Raw genomic sequence first — 18,817 nt, 5'->3', positions numbered from 1 at the left:
GCTGCTAGAGGGATCTTTGTTTAAATTTGTCAATGGCTGTCCATTGTAATAAACACATTTGGCTGCCTAGGACAGTATTTCAGTCTCTATGTCACCCTGCAGGTTGAGATCTCCTTCCAGATGTGTCCCCATGAGCATTAGGACTGTGTCTTTAGTCTCTACTGTCTTTCTAAAATAACCTTAAATCAATGATCAACTGATTGAATGTTTGCATGTCTCTCCCACCTTCCCTTCTATAGCTCTCTTATGCCATCCAGATCCTAGAACAGGATTTGAAGATTATCTCTCTGTTCCATGCTCTTAATGTTGGATTTGTGTCCAGGAAATAGCATTAAATGCCGCCACCACTGAAGCTCCTTTGGGTCTCAGTTTCCCAGGTGAAGTGTTGCTTCTTGATCCATGGCAAAATAATCTCCTCACATCATCTCTTGCCAATGTCCTGGAGAAAAACACCCCTGCTAACTCACCTACCCAATAAGCTTCTAGGCTCTGTCCTAGGAATCCAGACTCCTCGTTTCTTTATAGGTCATTAGCCAAGATATTATGATTGGCATCTGTCTAACCCAATGAATGATGAAGTCCTATCATGGGCTCCCAACATCACTCAACCTCTGGGGATTTGGCCTGAGAATATATGAATGAATCTAATTCCATGAAGCTTCATCTTTAGGACAGAGGGAGAGAATCAGCTCTAATGCATTCTCTCACCAACCAGACACTGAGAACAGAAATAGACATTCCCCAAAGAAAGGGTTATAGTCCAAAATGGAGGGTAGTGACACCATAGTGGAAAAAAAGATACCCAGAAGTGTGACAGACCTTAACAGGAGCCAAAAGAGTCCCTGATAAGGTATGAGAACAACATGTGACTAGTCCTAAGAGGTTTGGCCAAACCCTGTGACAGATTGTCAGGCTCCAAAAATTCCAAAGGTGGTGATTGATCAAAAGTCAAGACCAGAATTCATAACACTTGGGAGACACAAAGCCAGATTGAGAGGACCAGAGAGAGTGGCAGGTGTAAGAGATCATGCAAAGACTGAAGTGAATTAACAGGCACTGACAGGAAAGGAGACTGAGATGGGCCTTGGATGGAGGGGATCTGTTTAAATCTTCAGTGTCTCCCTCTTTTCCTTAAGATAAAACCAACCACTCTGCCATGACCTTCAGAATCTGCCCCAGAATCAGCTTCCACTTACTTTGATCCTACCAATCTCTATGCAGAGAGTACTTCAAGCTGTAGCCTGAGGCCTCGGGATATTCCACTGCCTTCCTCAGAAAACTCTTCTACTCCTCTTGTCTGTGAGCAGGGAAATTCTCACTTATGTGTCAGGGCTCAGCTTATAAGTCAGTTCCTTCTGGAAGCTTTACCTGGCCCCTCTAGGCTGTGCTTGGTGCCTTTCTCCACCCCCATGTTCCATCCTGACACTGTGGGAAAGACAGTGAAAAACAATGGAAGGTTCTAAGAAACAGGACCAGTACCATCTCCCCTGGGGGAGTGAGAAGCAGAGGTAGGAGGTTGTAGGAGATCAGGAACAGTGATATGTAGGGAGAATATAGGAGGAACAATGTGAGGATGGGAAAGCCTTGGAGTAGAGTTTGGAGAAACCAACACAAGGAGAAGGGAACCAACCAGAGAGGATATATGGAGAGAAGTGTGGGAGCTGCCATCAAAGTCATGTCCCAAGGAGAATAGAGCAGGTCATGTCTGCCAGACAAGGAATATGGACACCGCTGGGAGTGTGTGTGTGTGTGTGTGTGTGTGTGTGTGTGTGTGTGTGAAGGGTGGTGAAAGGTCTCTGGATTTATAGGAAAATCACTTATTATTCCTTCAGAATCCCAAATCCTCCCAATCTTATTTCTTCAGCCTGGTAGAAGCTCATCTCCATGTCCTACAGTGAGCTTTTGTGGACCTTGGGATATTGACCTTAGAGCTCCAATACTGCATGGTATTTACAGCTTGAAATCCCAGAGAAGAGAAAGCATCTTTGCAGATAATTCTGAAAAAGTCCCAGGGAGTGCTCTCATTAGCTTGGCTTGGGTCACGTGCTTATCCCTGAACCAATCACAGTGGCCACGATGACTGGAGCTAGGATGTCTCTAATTGACCTGGCATGCACCAAGATGCTCCCTTCAATCTCTGATGGAAGAGTGCGTTTGGCTTCTACTTCTAAGTAACATGTCCAACATACACAATAGAACTTTTCACAATTTTGTACCACTATTTTCTTGTGCCTTTTGAATACTGCTAGGCTCACAAACGTCCATGTGAGAATTCAGAATTTAAAAATTAAGTCAGAAAGAGCCTTGGGCAGCTCTGAGAAAGACCTGGGTAAGTGTAAACCAATAACTAATAAATGTTCTTCTTCCTGTACCTTCTCATGAGCTAATAAACAGTCTCCTTTGGTCTGTCTATACCTTCGGGGTCAGGGTGAGTTTGATTTTTATTAACTTTGTTTTTCTTCCATAATTCTCCTTCCATTCAGAGCCAGGAAAATTACAGGCAAGTAGCCAAGTGCCAGGAAAGCCTTAGGGACACCTGCTGATTGAAGGGATATTTTCAGGCCTCACAGCTGGACATGGCCACCTGGACTGTGAGGTGACCTTGGGCAAGTGACTTAATCTCTCTGGGTTTCCCTATTCTCTGCTTTTGAAGAAAAAATAATCCATTTGTGTCTTCTCCCTGCATCCAGAATTGGGGCTAGAGAAATCTTAGATGGCAGGAAGTCTGGTTATATGCCAGATGGTTAATTTGTGTACTCTTAAATGACTGATTTTTTTTTCACCTGCACCCACCCAGTGCCCTGATTCTCCCCTGCTCCTACCATCCTTGAAAATGAGTTTGGCTCATGAGAAATTTAGAGAGATTAATTCTCTCTGGACTTATATGTGGGTGGGTGGTAGAAAGGTAGGAAAAAATAGGTGAAAACAGAAAAGAAAAGGGAAACAAAATAAAGTCTTTGGAACCTATAAAAGCTTCACTTCTGGCTGCAGGTTCAACCCTGGCATCAACCAGAGACTCAGTTTATTTATTTATTGTCCATAACTGCTAAGAAGATACTACTGTGATTGGATTGAGTTACCTGCTCTGTTTTCATTCTCTGCTTAAAAGGCCAACTTAACAGAGATAAGGCCAACAGAGGCATCAGGAACCTTTCTGAATATTCTACAACTTGAATAATTTATCCCTAGATTACTGGAAACAACTTGAATTTAAAATTTAAAACGTTAGTGGCTGCCACCTAAAAAGTGATAATGAACTAATTCATTCAGGAGATACTGACCAAGTAGCCAGACAAAGTCATTTCCTCATTAACAAATGCATATTGACTAGGTGCCCTCTTCTTGTCCATGGGAACACAATAACCAACAAAACAAAGACGATGTCATCCCTCACGGTGCTTGAATTGCAGGGCAAGGAGATTAGTGTAAACATTGAACAGATAAATAGGATAATTTCAGAGCATGCTAAGTGAACTGCAGAAAATAAAAGAGATGGAAAGTGAATGGAAATGGAACTGGTTGAGACATGGCGGTCAGCTGTCACCTTCCCAAGGACACAGTGTCTGAAAGGAGAATTGAAGCTAAATCCCCAGCTCAGAGTTGGGTGAGTAGAGCCAAAAACTCATAAGTAATCTCCCTTTCCAGTCAATCTCTATCATTAAAAAAATATTCTCTCCTTGTCTGTCCATCTCTCCAGAGCCAGGGTGAATTCGATTTTTATTAACTTTTTATTTCATATCCAGCCTAGCATTCAGAGCTGGATCAACGTCTGTTGGGTTCTGTGGAATTTTGGGCACACAGCTTTCCAGGAAGGGAGAGGAGCAAAGGCCTGAGAGGGGAAGAGGTTGACTCTGGGGACTAAAGTGAAACTCAGCGTGTGAAGGTAAGGGTGACCCATGGATGAGATGGAAGTCTTGTGCAGGGCCTAGTGCTTCATGCTCTGGTGGGCAGTTTGGGCCTTATTCTAAGTTTAAAAAGTTTTGCACAGGAGAGGCATCAGCATAAGCTGATTTATAAGCACATAGGCTAGGGTGTAGACATTGACAAGATAGCTAGGGTGGAAGTCTCTCACCTTACAAAGTCAAGGACTTACAGGAAAGAGAATCATCTGAGCAGATGACCATGCTTCAGGGGCAAGATTCAAAACATGTTGAATGCATTTTCTAGAATACAAAATATGGGGTGCACAATCATGCATATTTACTGATAATTGGACCGTGCAAAGGAGTGTAAAGTTCAGTGAAATATTGGCACAGAATGTACACAAATGATGTGATGTGAATGGCACAGAGGTAGGCATGATTCATTCTGCCTGGGGATGAATAACAGAGTCCTATAGACATGACGCCCCCACTTCGTCCTACATAATGAATAGGATTTTTCTAATTAGATGGGGAGGGATGGAACTTTCAGACAGAAATGACAATGTTAACAAAGATCCAGAGATATGGAAATTTAGAAAATTAAGAAAAAAAGTGATTTGAATGCTCTTTCTAGAGGATTCAATGATCGGAAGAATGGCTGGAGGGGATTCTGGAAAAATAAGCTGAGGTGAGTTTGTAACAGGCCTATTTGGTACTCTAAGGATTCTGGACTGTATTTGAAAGCATTGGGTTGCTCCTGAAGATTTTTGGACTCAAGAATAACAGGCTCCCTATTGTATTCTTGAAGGACCACACAGCTGGCTCTGTGGAGGCTAGATTCATGGATATCATAGTGGAGAACGGGAGCCCATTTGGCAGACTATATCCATAGCTCAAAAGAGACATAGGAGACCATGAGCTAGGACACTGCAATAGAAAGTAGAGGAAGAGAGGGAATGAAGAAACTTTCATCTGGTCCAAATGCCATAGCTTAAGAGCCAGGGACATAATTATTTACCAGCGAGTAAGACCAGTGACAAGACAATTATTTCCTGGCCTGAAGGGTCTCTGCTCCTGACAAGTGTCCAGGTTGTTGGGTATATGATGGCCAAATATGGCCATGTCTCTCCCGGTAGATGAGTAGTCATCTCAGACCAGGGGCATGCGTGAATATCAAAGTGCCCGACCTTCTTTCAGTAATAGCCAATCTTTTATTACTTTTTTTAGGGTTGGATTCTCTATTCCCACTTACTGAATGGTCAGTGAGGTCCGAGCTCTATGGGATTATCACAGATTTTTATGTGGTTTTATGATTTGTAAAATGCTTTCATGACCATATCCTCAACCATCACAAGAGTCTGGCGAGGTACGGAGAGGGAGAACCCCCATGCTCACCTCATACACAACAAAACTAAAACTCCAGGAGAGTAATATTTAAATAAAATTATATAAGCACTTCATAGTAAAGCACTCCCACTCAGTACTCCAGCCCAAATCCCAGATCATCCCCTACATTCCGCAGACTTTAAAATTGACTAACAGGGGGTGAACTTGACCTCTAAAGACAGTAGTTACATATATTTGTACTTGCTCCTTTCCTGCTCCTGCCAGATTGCACAACCCTAACTCAACACTGGTTCCTATTGACCTTGGACTTCCCCGAGTTGTGCTAACATGGTGCACCTGGTAGTCATTGACAAACCAGTGGGATTAGGTTTAAATAAAACTCATTTCCCATCCTGGATCACATGATCTGTAAAGTCCATCATAGTTTTAAGTTTTACAGTTCTACATTTAATGTTCACGATTCTAGATACTTGGTTTAGTCTAACTAAAATTTGTTGGGAGCCTGCCTGTCCTAGGCACCCTCTATTCAACATATGAGTAAAACATGCTTTAGAGCTCTGTGCTCACAGTCTGGTGGAGGTGATAGGCAGAGACCCAAGTAACTGAGGTCTGCATTAGATGCATAGCAAAATGTTAGAAGAATAGAAGAGGTGGGGAGTTGATGTCCCTTGAAGATAAAGATGGTTCTAGGCAAAAACAGACCTGGCATTCGGGTGGATAATTTGGCTTCTCAGCAGAGCTTCAGGGAATAAGGGAGACATTTTCAGCAGTGACAACCACTTAAGAAGAGGCATCAAGGCACAGCGAATTGGGTTTTTCAGACTGGAGTCTTTCTGAGTATGGCCTTCTAGTCTGGACCCCATAGCTGCTGGATTGATGCTAAATAGAAACACAATTCATGTATCGACTGAATCATTTTTAAAAATCCCAAGGCAAAAGAGGAAATAATGTTTATCCTTAGGAAACTTACAATTCAAAGGGAGAGTGGAGAAATATTTTGGATATCAGAAAATTCTGATCTTAACTGCTACTCTGAGAAGTCATCCTCCTAAGATCTCTGGATCAAAGGTTAGAAAATAGATCTGTCTTAAGTGCCAGCTCTGGTTAATCAGGAGCAGTGCTGAGGAGATGCTTTAAGACATAAATGGCTAGATGGATTAGCAGGGGCTGCCACGGGTGGGTGCCGAGTGCTATGTATTTGTCCTCCCCAGACAAGTCCATCTCCAACATCCTTGTGCACTCTATGCTCCCATGATTCCCGCCACAGCCTCGGCACTGTAGCTTAGAACTCCAAAGGCAGCAGGGTGACAAGGTCAGGTTATTTATCCCATTTCAATAGGAAAAGAGGCACATACCATATTGGTAAGAGGAAAGGAAAATTCCTGGCTACTCTCTTTATTTTGAGAGACATTTTGAAATATTCTTGCCTCAACATCCTTAGCTACTGGCTATCAGCCATGGTAAAATCAGCTCCTTCTGGTCCATTACAAATTAAATAATCATAACTGTATTCATCATGAAAACATACACAGAAGGGATGCATAAGCCAGCAATTAGTATCAAGGCTTCGAGCCTTTCATTGACGAACTCCAAGGGCCTCATAGTGACTATTTCACTCGAGACCATGAGTATCCAAGCTCCTGTGTTTCCAGAGTAATGATTCCTCAAGTGGTTTCCAGAGTAATGATTCCTCAAGTGGTTGCACTGGGAGCAGTTTTCTGCCTAGCCTTGTTCCTGGCTCATACTATGGTGTCTGATAATATTTGTAGGAGGAAGAGTGCCAACAGGCCATCGTGCCGAACAACTTTCTAAGCACATAGGATGGTTCTGGGCCAGTGCTAGGCACAGGAAGCAGTCTCCCTGAACATTCCCTGCTTTCTGTGCATCTGTGAAAGTGAGAGGTTGGGCTGGACTATGTCCAACAATGTATGAAATAGAATGTGACCAACCACAGAATTCTGCTTGGGTTTCTGGTCACAGAAGCAGGGTGATTTTTTTTTTTAGGCGATACGCATTTGGATTGCAGGTTGAGAGAGGCTTCTGAAGTCAGGCTGAGAGTCCATGTTCATGTTGCCACTGGGTGTTCACTGTTCATGTCTGCCTTGCAGTGTTTTCCTGAGCTGTCTTCTCCACATCTCAAACACCACCCTCCTCCCCTGATTCTTTTAGGGAGTAATGTAACTTGCCCTCTAAGAAGTGTTCTCTGAAGAGACCACTTAATGTCACCAGCTCTTGACACATATTTTTTGCAGCGTGTTTGTGTCAGGAGACAGAAAATCCAAATGTGATCATGCGTATCACGCAGTGTTGCATGATGTTGTCCATGCACCGTGGCTGTGTCACCATATTGTTTTTGTTTATTGCAATTTGTTTTGCCTCCATCAAATATTTTCTTCTGGATGTTTACTGAGTGCCTAATCGGTGTAACCAAACCCTGTGCCTTGGGGTCAATGGGGAAAGATTAAGACTATGGTGCATCTTTTCTCTTTGTACCTTCATAGTTCTACTGGTTATGCTATAGGTTTGTTTAACTCTACCCTGTCACCTGTCTGAAAGGAAGCTTAATGATTAGGTTGATTTAATCTTCTCTATGCAGTTGGGGAAAGTAAGGCAGAGAGAGGGAAGGGGACATGCCCAAGGACACATAGCTTCTATAGGCAAAGTCTAGTTCAGATTCCCAGCCCAGAAGTTCTTAGATATATGCCTGGCAATACTCACCACTGCACCGGGAAGAATAAGGAAGGGGTCATCAGGTAAGTAAAGGTGGGTAGCTAAGGAATTAGTAAGTCATTCATTTGCAGTATTTTCTCCTTCTTTCAGTATGCATTCAAGGACTTCCTACTATTGGCAAAGTGTGAAAAATCCACGGTCACTGCCAACTGTCAGTCCACTTCGTGGTAGGGAAGAGAGACACACGCACATTTATTTCCACACAGTTTAGAGTTTAGGTAAATGCCACAAATACAATAAATGTGTGAAGATTGGAGTTGTTAACTGTGCTTGGACATATGGGCAAGTTTCTTACAGCATAGTAGAGTACTTAGAGCAGCTTGGGCGGAAATGCATTCCATGGAAAGGGACTAGCAGATGGAAGGACGTGTGGAAGTCGTCCAATGTCCTTTGCAGAATATGCCCGCGCTCCTTACAGAAACAGGAAGGTACCCCACTTAGGATCTTCTGGAGGTCAGCCCTGATCTTCGACCCTGTCGCCTATTCCTACAAAAAGCCTCCATTGGTTTTCTAGGTTTAAGTGGCTGAAGTTCTAGCTTTGACCACACGATGGCAGTGCAGGGCCACAAAAGGGTTGAGCAACCTCTGGAGTCCTTTTGAAGGGTATGTTTGCAAAAAATGGCAGAAAAGAAGGGCGCCCCAGAGCAGAAGCCAGAGCTACTGGGACGGGATTCTGGGGGAAGGTAGTAGCCTTTGAAGCAGGGAAGACAGGTATTTTCCTTCTAAATCTCTGATCTGTTCATTATCTCTAGAGATAATTAGATGTGTTCTGAGGTGTAGATCATAAAGAATGATGCCCCTTTTGAGTCATATCCATTTTTTTTTAAAAATAAGAAGACTTGTAATGCCCCATCCCCCAGTTTCCTGAACTATAGTCTCTGTGGGGACTGTGGCTATGGTAGCCTGTTGTCACGCCAGGCAAGGAAAATGAGAGGGAATGGTGGAAAATGAAATAAATATGTGTCACCAGAGTCCCTAAGACTCTGGAATAAATATGAATTCCCAGAGATCCCTAGGGTTAGGGAAATGATTTGATTGGAGACTCTGGCAAAGAGTGAGTTTCAAATCAGAATTTTTTAAACCCCTGTACTTCTCTGACCTCTTAATTTCCACCCCTCCCCCACATATTCTCTCTCCTGCCCTTTCTTAGTATTTAAAAAAAACATTTTAATGTTTATTTTTGTGAGATAGAACATGAGCAGGGTAGGAGCAGAGAGAGAGGGAGACACAAAATCTGATGCAGGGTCCAGGCTCTGAGTTGTCAGCACAGAGCCCAACATGGGGCTCAAACTCAGGAACCATGAGACCACATAACCTGAGCCAAGTTTGGATGCCTAACCAAGTGAGCCACCCAGGCGCCCCACTGCCCTTTCTTGGTCATAATAGCCACACTCCCCACCTTTCACCTTTGATCATCCTTCTTTTCCACCCTATTTGCTGTTAGTCTCAAACAGAAACTTGGTGGGAGGAGGGAGGATCTGGGTCGGAGGCTGCTGTCCTCCAGAGAAGAGAAAGGCAGGCCAGAGTGCCAGCTGCCGGGAGGGGGGAACAACGTTGGAGGACAGGAAGAGCTCAGTGCCCCTTCCCCAGGTCCAGGAGAAGGGCTGCGCCCCAGCTCCAGAAGGGGAAGAGCAGGAGAACACCCAGCAGATGGGAGTGGGCAGAGCTGATGAGGCGGGGTGTTTGCATGCTGGGAAACTGTAGTTCTTTTTTATTTTAAAAAGGCAGAACCTCTCAATTTTTAAGTTACAATCAATTTCCAGAAATCGTTTATTTCTAAACATTGCCAGTCAAATTCCCCATTCCTTTCTGCTCGTTGAGTTTGAATGAAATTGATTTGTGTTTTGTAATTTTAAAGAAATCATGTCCCTCTGGCTTGGAAATTCTGAGCAAGGGTTTTTCCCTCATGTCCCTTTCTTCTCCCCTCTGTGTCCCCAACTCTGTCATCCACACTGGGGTGGGTCCCAAGGGTAGGGAGACAAGGCAATTGTTTTAATTTGCTTTTTTCTCTACTACTGATGATTCAACATAAGAAACATTTTTTTCCCCAGAAGTTGATATTAGTAAAGACCATTTTCAAAGAGATACAAGTTAAGAGAGGCTGCGTGGGCAGGATTCAAGAGAGAGTGCATTGTGGGGTTTTTTTTTTATCATTATTATTTACTAACCTTTTATTCAAGGACTGCAGTGGAAGATTGACAAAACAACTCTTATCCCGTAATCAATTATAGCTGGAAGACAATAAATAGCTATTCGATGTTTCTTTCGTGTTCTGGGAAAGAAGCATGCATCGACTAACTTTAAAGCTTAGGGCCTTTACACAGACTCTGGGTGGGCAGTCATAATTGGCATTTTTAATCCAAGAATCCCTACGAGCTTGGCATCAATGAAGCTCCTAATCGTAATGATACAAAGAATAATTTTCTTTGGCGTTAGCTGTTAGAGTTTACAAAACAATGGCATGTACCTTGTGAAACTGAACTCTTCCAACTGTTTGTGAAGTAGTTATTGGGTCCATTTTACCAATGAGATGACTGAGGCTCAGGGAGCCTGTACTTGAACCTGTATTTCTCCCACTACATGCAGGTTAAGAAGCATCTTACACTCCCTCCACACGGATGTGAACACTAAGGCTTAGAGAGACGGGCGGGGTTGGGATGGATACATCACTCCTAGATCCTCTACAGTAAGCACACCCAGAGGGGAGAACTCTTTTTCTCCTTTTCTTTCTTTTTTTTTTTTTTAATTGTAAGAATATTTAACATGAGATCTACCCTCTTACCACATTTGAAGTGTACAATATAGTACTGTTAACTACAGGCGTGGTGATACAGGGGATCTCTAGAATCATTCATCTTATATAACTGAAACATCACGCCTTTTGGAGAGCAGCCCCCCATTACCCCTGCCCCTGGACACCACCTTTCTGTTCACTGCTTCTGTGTGTTTGACTATTTAGACACCTCGTGTAATTAGAATCACGCAGGACTTCTTCTGTGTCTGGCATATCTCACCTAGCGTAATGTCTTCAAGGTTCATCCATGCTGCGGTGCATTGCAGAATTTCCTTCCTTTTTAAGGCTTCAAAAAATTAAAAATAGAGCAACCATATGATCCAGCCATCCCACTTATGGGTATTTATCCAAAATAGTTGAAATCAGGATCTCAAAGAGACATCTTTACTCCCACGCGCACTGCAGCATTGTCACACTAGCCAACATGTGGAAATAAATTAAATGTCCACTGACAGATAAATGGATAAAGAAAATGAGGTGTATACATACAATGGAATAGTACTCATCCTTACAACATAAATAGAGGAATTCCTTTTGGAGCAGACCTTCTTTCAAGTTCTGATTTCACCATATTAAGTCAGAGGCCTTGGACATATTAATTGACTTCTCTGAACCTTATAACTTCATCGATAAAATGGGAATGATGCTCTCTGTCTCTTAATAATTACACAAGTAAAGTGGTTAGTATTCCTTTGACACACGTAGTTGTTATTACGTGTGGACCATGTGGACCATCCATTCCTGGGTCCCCTTTAAGCCATTACCAAACACAGGTGAGAGAGAGATGATATAGTTATCTACTACTGCATAACAAATTAACTCAAAACACAACAGCTTAAAATAACAGTAACTCACACAGTTTCTGTGGATCAGAATTTCAGAAGAGGTTTACTAAGGTAGGTCTGGCTGAAGATCTCTTGTAAGATTACAGTTAAGACTTTGCCCTCGGCAGCTCTTATCTAAAGTTTGAGTGGGGCTGCAGGGTTTGATTCCAAGGTAGGTCAATTGGAACACTGAAGGTGATTGTTGCCGAGAGCCTCAGTTCCTAGCCACGAGGATTTCTCCATAGAGCTTTTGCACTTCCTCACAATATGGTGGCTCCCTTCCCCTAGAGAGAGTTACTCAATGATACACAAGAACAAAGTAGAGCCTACAATGTCATTTATGACCAGCCTCAGAAGCCACACTTTGCTCTGTCTGCAAAATGATTTCCTACCATCATGGAATATCCAGTATGGCAGCAGGATGGCTGGTGGATAGAATCTTCTGAGGCCGTGTTGAAAACTGGCTGCCACAGGACTCCTTCCTACAGACTCAGGGCTGATAGTTTTGTGCCAGGAATTGTTTCGGGGAGGCTTCAGCCCTTGTAGTGAGGTAGCCATGATGAGACGGCCATTGGTAAACATCCCCTCCTAAACCAAAAGTTGAACTTCAGAAAGCACTGCATGAGCCCAGACATGACAGAAAGGGTTTAAAACTGGCAAAGAAACTTCACGGACTGGGGCAGTGAGGCCCAGAGAGTTTACGTGACCAGCTGGGCTCCTGGTTTCTAATCTGGCTTCCTTCTACCCTGGGGGACCTGGACATTCTAATCCCTGCACCTCAGCCTGCCACAGAAAAGGGAATCTGCCCAAGGCCCTGATTCCCTACCTTCGCTGGCCCTACAAAACATCAGGTGTGTGTTGAATTTGAAGATTTCAGAGGGCCTCTGGGAGAAATTCTGACTCTAGAGACTTGGGACAGAGGCTGGGGATTCATTTTTAACAATCATCCCAGGTGACTGGTAGGGTCAAGTTCAGGAAGGCCTAAGGTATGTTAGTCAAGAGCTGACAGAGTTAGGAGATCCGAATCCCTCTCCCCGTCATACTGTGTATGCCCTGAAATCGTTCGCAACCCTGGATCTTTGGACACCCCGTCTTTGCTAGTCTCGTGCGTCCTCCATTGTCTGATGCCTCTGCTCTTGTCTAGTGCATGTGCCTTTCTGGGCTCATAACGCTTCTCTCCTGCACTGCCTGCACCAAATTAACAACCCGCAAAAACACACAGAGAATGTTCATGTGTTTTGTCAATTTGGACAGGCAGGGGGTTCTCTGGGTGTTTGGAGATAATTTTTTGGTTAAATTAAATATATATAGGTTTTTCCTTTCATGTTTGAAAAAGCAAATTGGCTTCTTTACAGTAGCCTCCCCTCTCTCTCTCTTTCTCATTTCCTGCTGTGGAGACAAATCTCCTACTTTGTTTTGTTTTGTTTTGTTTTAAGTCCCTAACACACATTTAATCAATCTTCTTGCAAACCAACATTTTCAGCCCAAATATTACATAGAGAGGAGAAGCGACTGGGGTGGGGGGATCCTTTGTTTAACCACAGAATATTTTTCTAGATTTCCATTGTTTGAGAGTGACCTCTTGGATGTTAAAATGAACACAAGAATTCTGCAGAAAAATTGTGAGGTCTGGTTCTGATCCACCATGTCTATGCTCTTATATTTTTTTTAATGTTTTATTTATTTTTGGTACAGTGAGAGGCAGAGCATGAGAGGGGGAGGGGCAGAGAGAGAAGGAGACACAGAACCGGAAGCAGCTCCAGGCTCTGAGCGAGCTGTCAGCTCAGAGCCTGACGCAGGGTTCGAACCCACGAATGTGAGATCTGACCTGAGCTGAAGTCGGAGGCTTAACCGACTGAGCCACCCAGGCATCCCTATGCTCTTATATTTATTGAGATCCTACTGTATGCTTTTTTTTTTTTTTAAGTAAACAGGTAAAACTGATGTGGATACAATCCTCACTCAATCTAGCAGAGGAAAAGGAAAAGGGACTTCCTTAGTGGAAGGTAGAATGTGAACAGCCTTAGGAAAAGTGCACTTAATGGGAAGCTCCAAGGAAAGGAAAACATTCCAGGGGGACAATCACAGAAGATGCTGAGCATAAAAATTAAGGGCATGAGATTCTGAGGTCATATCCTAGGGTTCAAATCCCACCTCTGCCTTGTATTGGTTGTTTGATTCAGGAAAGTCCATTAACCTCTCTGGGTCTCAGTTGCCTCATCTGTAAAATGGGGATAGTAATGGTGCTCCAATTAGGGTTGGCATGAGAATTCAGGGAGTTAATGCAAAAAGAGCATCCAATTAGTATCTAGGATTTAGCATGGACTCAGAAAATGTCAACTCTTCTTGAGCTGCGCCTTGAAGGATGGATGAGATCTGGGTGTGCATAGGGGAGGTGGGTGGAGAGATCACTCTAGAGTAAGGCAATATAAGAAAAACCAGGCTTTGGGAAGATTACAAGGCATTTATGGGATTAGGGGAAATTGCCTTTACTGGAAGCAAAAGGGGAGTGAGAAGTAGAGGGTGACCGTTTGGAGAAGGATGTGCCAAAACCACATCCCCCTCTTTTTTTCTTTTCTTTTCTTTTTTGTTTTGAGAGAGAGAGGGACGGGGAGAGAGAGAGAGAGAGAGAGAGAGAGAGAGAGAGAGAGAGAGAGAGAAGGCAGAGAGGAGGCAGAGAGAGAATCTTCATTTGGGTGTGGAGCTCAATGCAGGGCTGGATTTCATGACCATATCATGACCTGAGCTGAAATCATGAGTTAGACGCTTAACCCGCTTAACTGACTGAGCTACCCAGGTGCCCCACACCTTCTGGATGGCTCACTTATTCCACTGCTGATACCAATGCAGTAACATCTTAAAGGTTGAATTCTGGTGGGGGGATATGGTGGTAAGTGCAATCGTTGTAACTTTTCTTTTGGGAAGAAATAGTTATACTAAGATAGTCGTGACTTACATTCTTCTCTTTCACTTTGCTAAGTAGTTCATCTCGAGACCCATTTCTGGTAAAATGCCCTCCAGCTTGATGACAAAAATAGTCCATGGCTACAAGGCATTGTTACTTTTACCCCAGCAGCTTAGGCTTGTGTAAGGTTGTACAGGATTTAAATTCGGTAAGATGTTTTCCTTGTTTGAAGGCCATCTAATTGCTTCTTTCTCTTCTCTTTTAGTTAAAAGAAATGATCTCTCTGTTATGGCACAGCTGATATTCAGGGATAATTGATCAAGTCCATCTTTTCCCCAAATCGAGTACAATCCATTTCATGCAAATAGCCACTGGTCTCAGCCCACACAGGCACGGTTTTCAAGCAGCCCATTGCCCACTTGGGCCTGTAAACTTTAGGAATTTCTTTTTGAAAGGCATGGCATGGACATTTGAGAAGAGAGCCAAATGACTGAGAACAAGATATATTCTGTTTGGGGAGAAGACAGAGAAACAATGCCTGGTGGGATAGAGGGAGTATGAAAACAATAAACTGGAAAAGCTACTCTGGTTAAGATGTTCAGGATTGATGTGGAACAAAAATTATTAACACTCTACTCTGTCTTTATACGAAAAAGTGTAGTAAAGTCTAAAAAAGAAAAAAAATCAAGCAAGACAGGGTTGATTGAATAACTGGACTAAAGACGCAGCAGGACCCAAGGGCTGGTCCTGCAGGAGTGAGAAGGCTGGTCTACGTCTAGAGTCAAAAATAGTGGCTTATATATATATGAATATACACAAACAACAACCCTAGGAGGGGGGATCGGTTCTCCCATGTGTGAGATGAAGGGACGAGGGATTGGAGGCTTAAAGTGACTTGGTTGGGATGACAGAGAGGATAAATCACAGAGTCTCTTACGTGTGGGTGCTTCAATCTGCGCCCTAAAGTCTGTGGAACTCTTACCTCCTGAGCCTGGGCCTTGCCTCATCTATCTTTGTATCCTCTAAGCTAAATGCAAAGCCTGGCCCAGTAGATTTTCATTGCTCTTTTATTGAGTATTGTTTTACTATTTTTTAAATGTTTTTTACATTTATTTTTGAGAGACAGAAAAGACAGCGTGAGCAGGGGAGGGTCAGAGAGAGAGGGAGACACAGAATCTGAAGCAAGCTCCAGGCTCTGAGCTGTCAGCACAGAGCCCAACACAGGGCTCGAACCCATAAACCACGAGATCATGACCTGAGCCGAAGCCGGACACTTAACCGACTGAGCCACCCAGATGTCCCTTGAGTACTTTTTTAATGTTTTATTTATTTTTGAGAGAGAGAGAGAGAGACAGACAGACAGACAGACAAACTGACAGACAATATGAGCAGAGGAGAGTCAGAGAGAGAGGGAGACACAGAATCCGAAGACAGGCTCCAGGATCTGAGCTAGCTGTCAGCACAGAGCCCGACGCGGGGCTCGAACCCACAAACCATGAGATCATGACCTGAGCCGAAGCCGGACACTCAACCAACGGAGCCACCCGGGCACCCCTGAGTGAGTATTTGAAGGACTCCCTTGTCTCCTGTGTATGGCATATAAGTGGGTTGGTTAAATGGGGGAAGACAAGTACTTAACTAGCACTAACTGTAGTTGGTAGAGAGATGGAGAACGTTGATGCTCAAGAGGGTGCATGATACTGAGGGAGTGGTACCTCTCCAAGGCGTTGGCAGCGGATTTCACAAGTAACTGGAAGGGCCCATGGTAATGGGCTCTAACCACTTCCTGTTAAGCTCTTTCTGAGAGAAAGTGTGCATGTGGCATGTGGTGTCCATTCCAGTCCCTCTAGTACACTGGCCCAGAGCAGAGTGAGTCTTGACTGTAGCTTGCAAGTAACAGGCTATCTTCACAAGCCGTGTACCTAATTAGACTCTGATAATCTGTATAAATTAGCATTTGCTAGTGATAAATATCACACACAGAGCCTTAAATAATACATTAGATTTAATTGAATAAATGCATATATTATGGCCTTCTAATGCATATTTGCCATAACGAGTTATCTTTCATGCACAAACAAACAGCAATTCTGATTAATCAGGTGGGGTAATTGTGCTATTAAAAACTCCAGTTTCCCTGACAAAGGTCTCAGTGTCGGTCAGGTGACAGGAAAAAAAATATTTTCCTTGGTTATTTGGATAAACGTCCTATCTTTTGGACTCTTCCTGTCTTTAAACCCTTAGGTTTTTCAGTGATGTCAACGTGTGTACCCCTGGCTCACTTCCAAAATTTGGATTTGAGCTTCAAATCTGCTATTTCCTAACTCTGTGATCTTGGACAAGTCATTTGAGTCCCCTAAGCCCAGATGTCCCCATTAATACAGAGAGCACTGCCTATAAACTCAGGAGAATTAAATGTGTTACATGTAAAGCATCAAACCCAGTCCTAAGCACATAGAAGATGCTTGGTGAATGGAGGCTATTATCATTTTGAAGTATGAAATAACTTGCCATCTATTATCTCATTCAATTATGTCAAGAAATATGTGAAGCCAGAGAAGCTATGATTATATCCAATTTTTCAAATGAAAGAAATCACCCCAGAGATTAAATGACTTACTTGTTTATACACACTACAACTATTTTTTGCTCACGCAAGCCCAAGAGTTGAAAATATAAGGATAAAAAATATAAAGGTAACCCCTCCCTCCCTGGCCTTGGTGAGCTTACAGTCTAAGTGGAGGGGGGGGGGAAGAGAGGATGGCAAGAAATTACCAATTATTATAATATTGCCATAATGAAAATATACACAAAATGCAATGGCTGAATCCTGGAAATAGCACTCAAGTCATTCTCCGAAATCCTAGGAGGTTCTCATAGACATGACCAGAGTTGAGTGGAGATGTGTAAGAAGAGTTTGGTGGTTGTTTGGGATTGAGCTGTGCTTTCCTGGAAGAGGGAACAGTCCAATCAAATGGTTGGAACTGTGAAACCAAGTCGAGCCTGAGTAATTTACAAGAGATTCAGTGTATCCAAGATACGTTTCTCACCCTCCGTGCTCCTGGAATTTGGATTAGTGGTGGGGATGGTCCTCTGGGGACTGACTTGTGTATTGTAGGGTGTTTAGCCAAATCCCTGACCTCTATTTATCAGATGCTAGTAGCATTTTCTCCTCCCCCACCACTTGTGACATCAAAAGTGTTTCACATGATGTCCAATGTCCCTGGGGGTGGAGGGCAAAGATCTCCCTTAGCTGAGAACCACAGCTCTAGAATTTAGATGAAAGATGAGGCTGACATGATGGCCAGATCATGGGAAGCTTCTTCTGCTCTACTAAAGTAATTTCTAGTTTTCTTTTAGGTGATTGGGAACAATCTTTAATAAGCACATGGGGATACCCTCTTGTTATAACTTACATTGAATGCACATTTTCCCACATTACCTGCCTGTGAATTCATTAACAGCAATAATTCAAGTTGCACTCTCTCCTGCCACCAACTGCTGACACAGAATCTGCAACTACTTCCCCTCCTGCAAACCCTCCTCTTCTCCCTTCCCCCATTAAATGTTTCGTGTGTGTGTGTGTGTGTGTGTGTGTGTGTGTGTGTGTGTGTGTTGAGTCCCTGGAATTTTTCCCATATGCTCATGGACACATTTCCTGCTGCTTCCACTGCTCTCTTAGGAACTGCTGCTGTGCTGTATAGCAGAATTCCACACAGAAGGCCAAAAAGTCATCACTGGGATAACACTTACCAGAACCATGACCTTCATGGTCCAGTCTTAGTGCACCACAGTGGGCACTGTGCTCCAGTCCCCCAAACACATTTTCAGTATTAATTCATCTTCTTTACTTGCAATCCTCAAACCTCATAATAGCAATGCCAAGTGTAGACCGCATTCAGACTCATTAACCCCCCCCCTTTCCTTCTAGCCACCTCCCTTACACCCCATCAGTTTCCTGGCAGCATTCCCTAAAAACAAAACAAAACAAACCAGAAACATTCTCAATCCCATCTCTGTGCAGCCTCGGTTCGTGCTTCAAGAAAACTCCTCCAGCTCCCTTCATGCGCCTCTTGTCCTTATTTTCTACTTCCCTGTGGGTTCCCCCCATTTTCTTTATCATAAAAATCTAGAGAATCAATGAAGTGATATGGCATAATTCTTGGAGGGCAAGAGATGAATAGGTGAACAAAGCTGGAGCCCCCAGAGTGGACAGTAAGAAAGGCAGGGCTCAGAATGTTGTATCATGGGATATTTGGATGGAGTGGTCCTTGGACCGGCACGTCACTGAATCCACAATATTGCATTGGTGGCTGCTATTGCTTCACCGTCCTGGCAATGTCCTCTCTTTTCT

The 18,817-nt window shown here is 43.4% G+C and overlaps 1 long non-coding RNA gene across 1 annotated transcript in view; it reads left to right on the top strand.

Moving 5' to 3' along the window:
* LOC115277020 overlaps window positions 1-15,032 on the top strand; it is a 29,653-nt gene extending 14,621 nt beyond the window's left edge. Inside the window, exon 5 of the long non-coding RNA XR_003902174.1 lies at window positions 14,729-15,032. This is a non-coding gene — a long non-coding RNA (uncharacterized LOC115277020). The remainder of the gene's footprint in view (window positions 1-14,728) is intronic.
* The last annotated feature ends 3,785 nt before the right edge of the window (window positions 15,033-18,817 follow it).

This window comes from Suricata suricatta, chromosome 13 (genome assembly GCF_006229205.1).
Source record: "Suricata suricatta isolate VVHF042 chromosome 13, meerkat_22Aug2017_6uvM2_HiC, whole genome shotgun sequence".
Taxonomy (NCBI): domain Eukaryota; kingdom Metazoa; phylum Chordata; class Mammalia; order Carnivora; family Herpestidae; genus Suricata; species Suricata suricatta.
The sequence above is the reverse complement of the archived record's forward strand: the minus strand, read 5'-3'. Positions and strand labels throughout refer to the sequence as shown.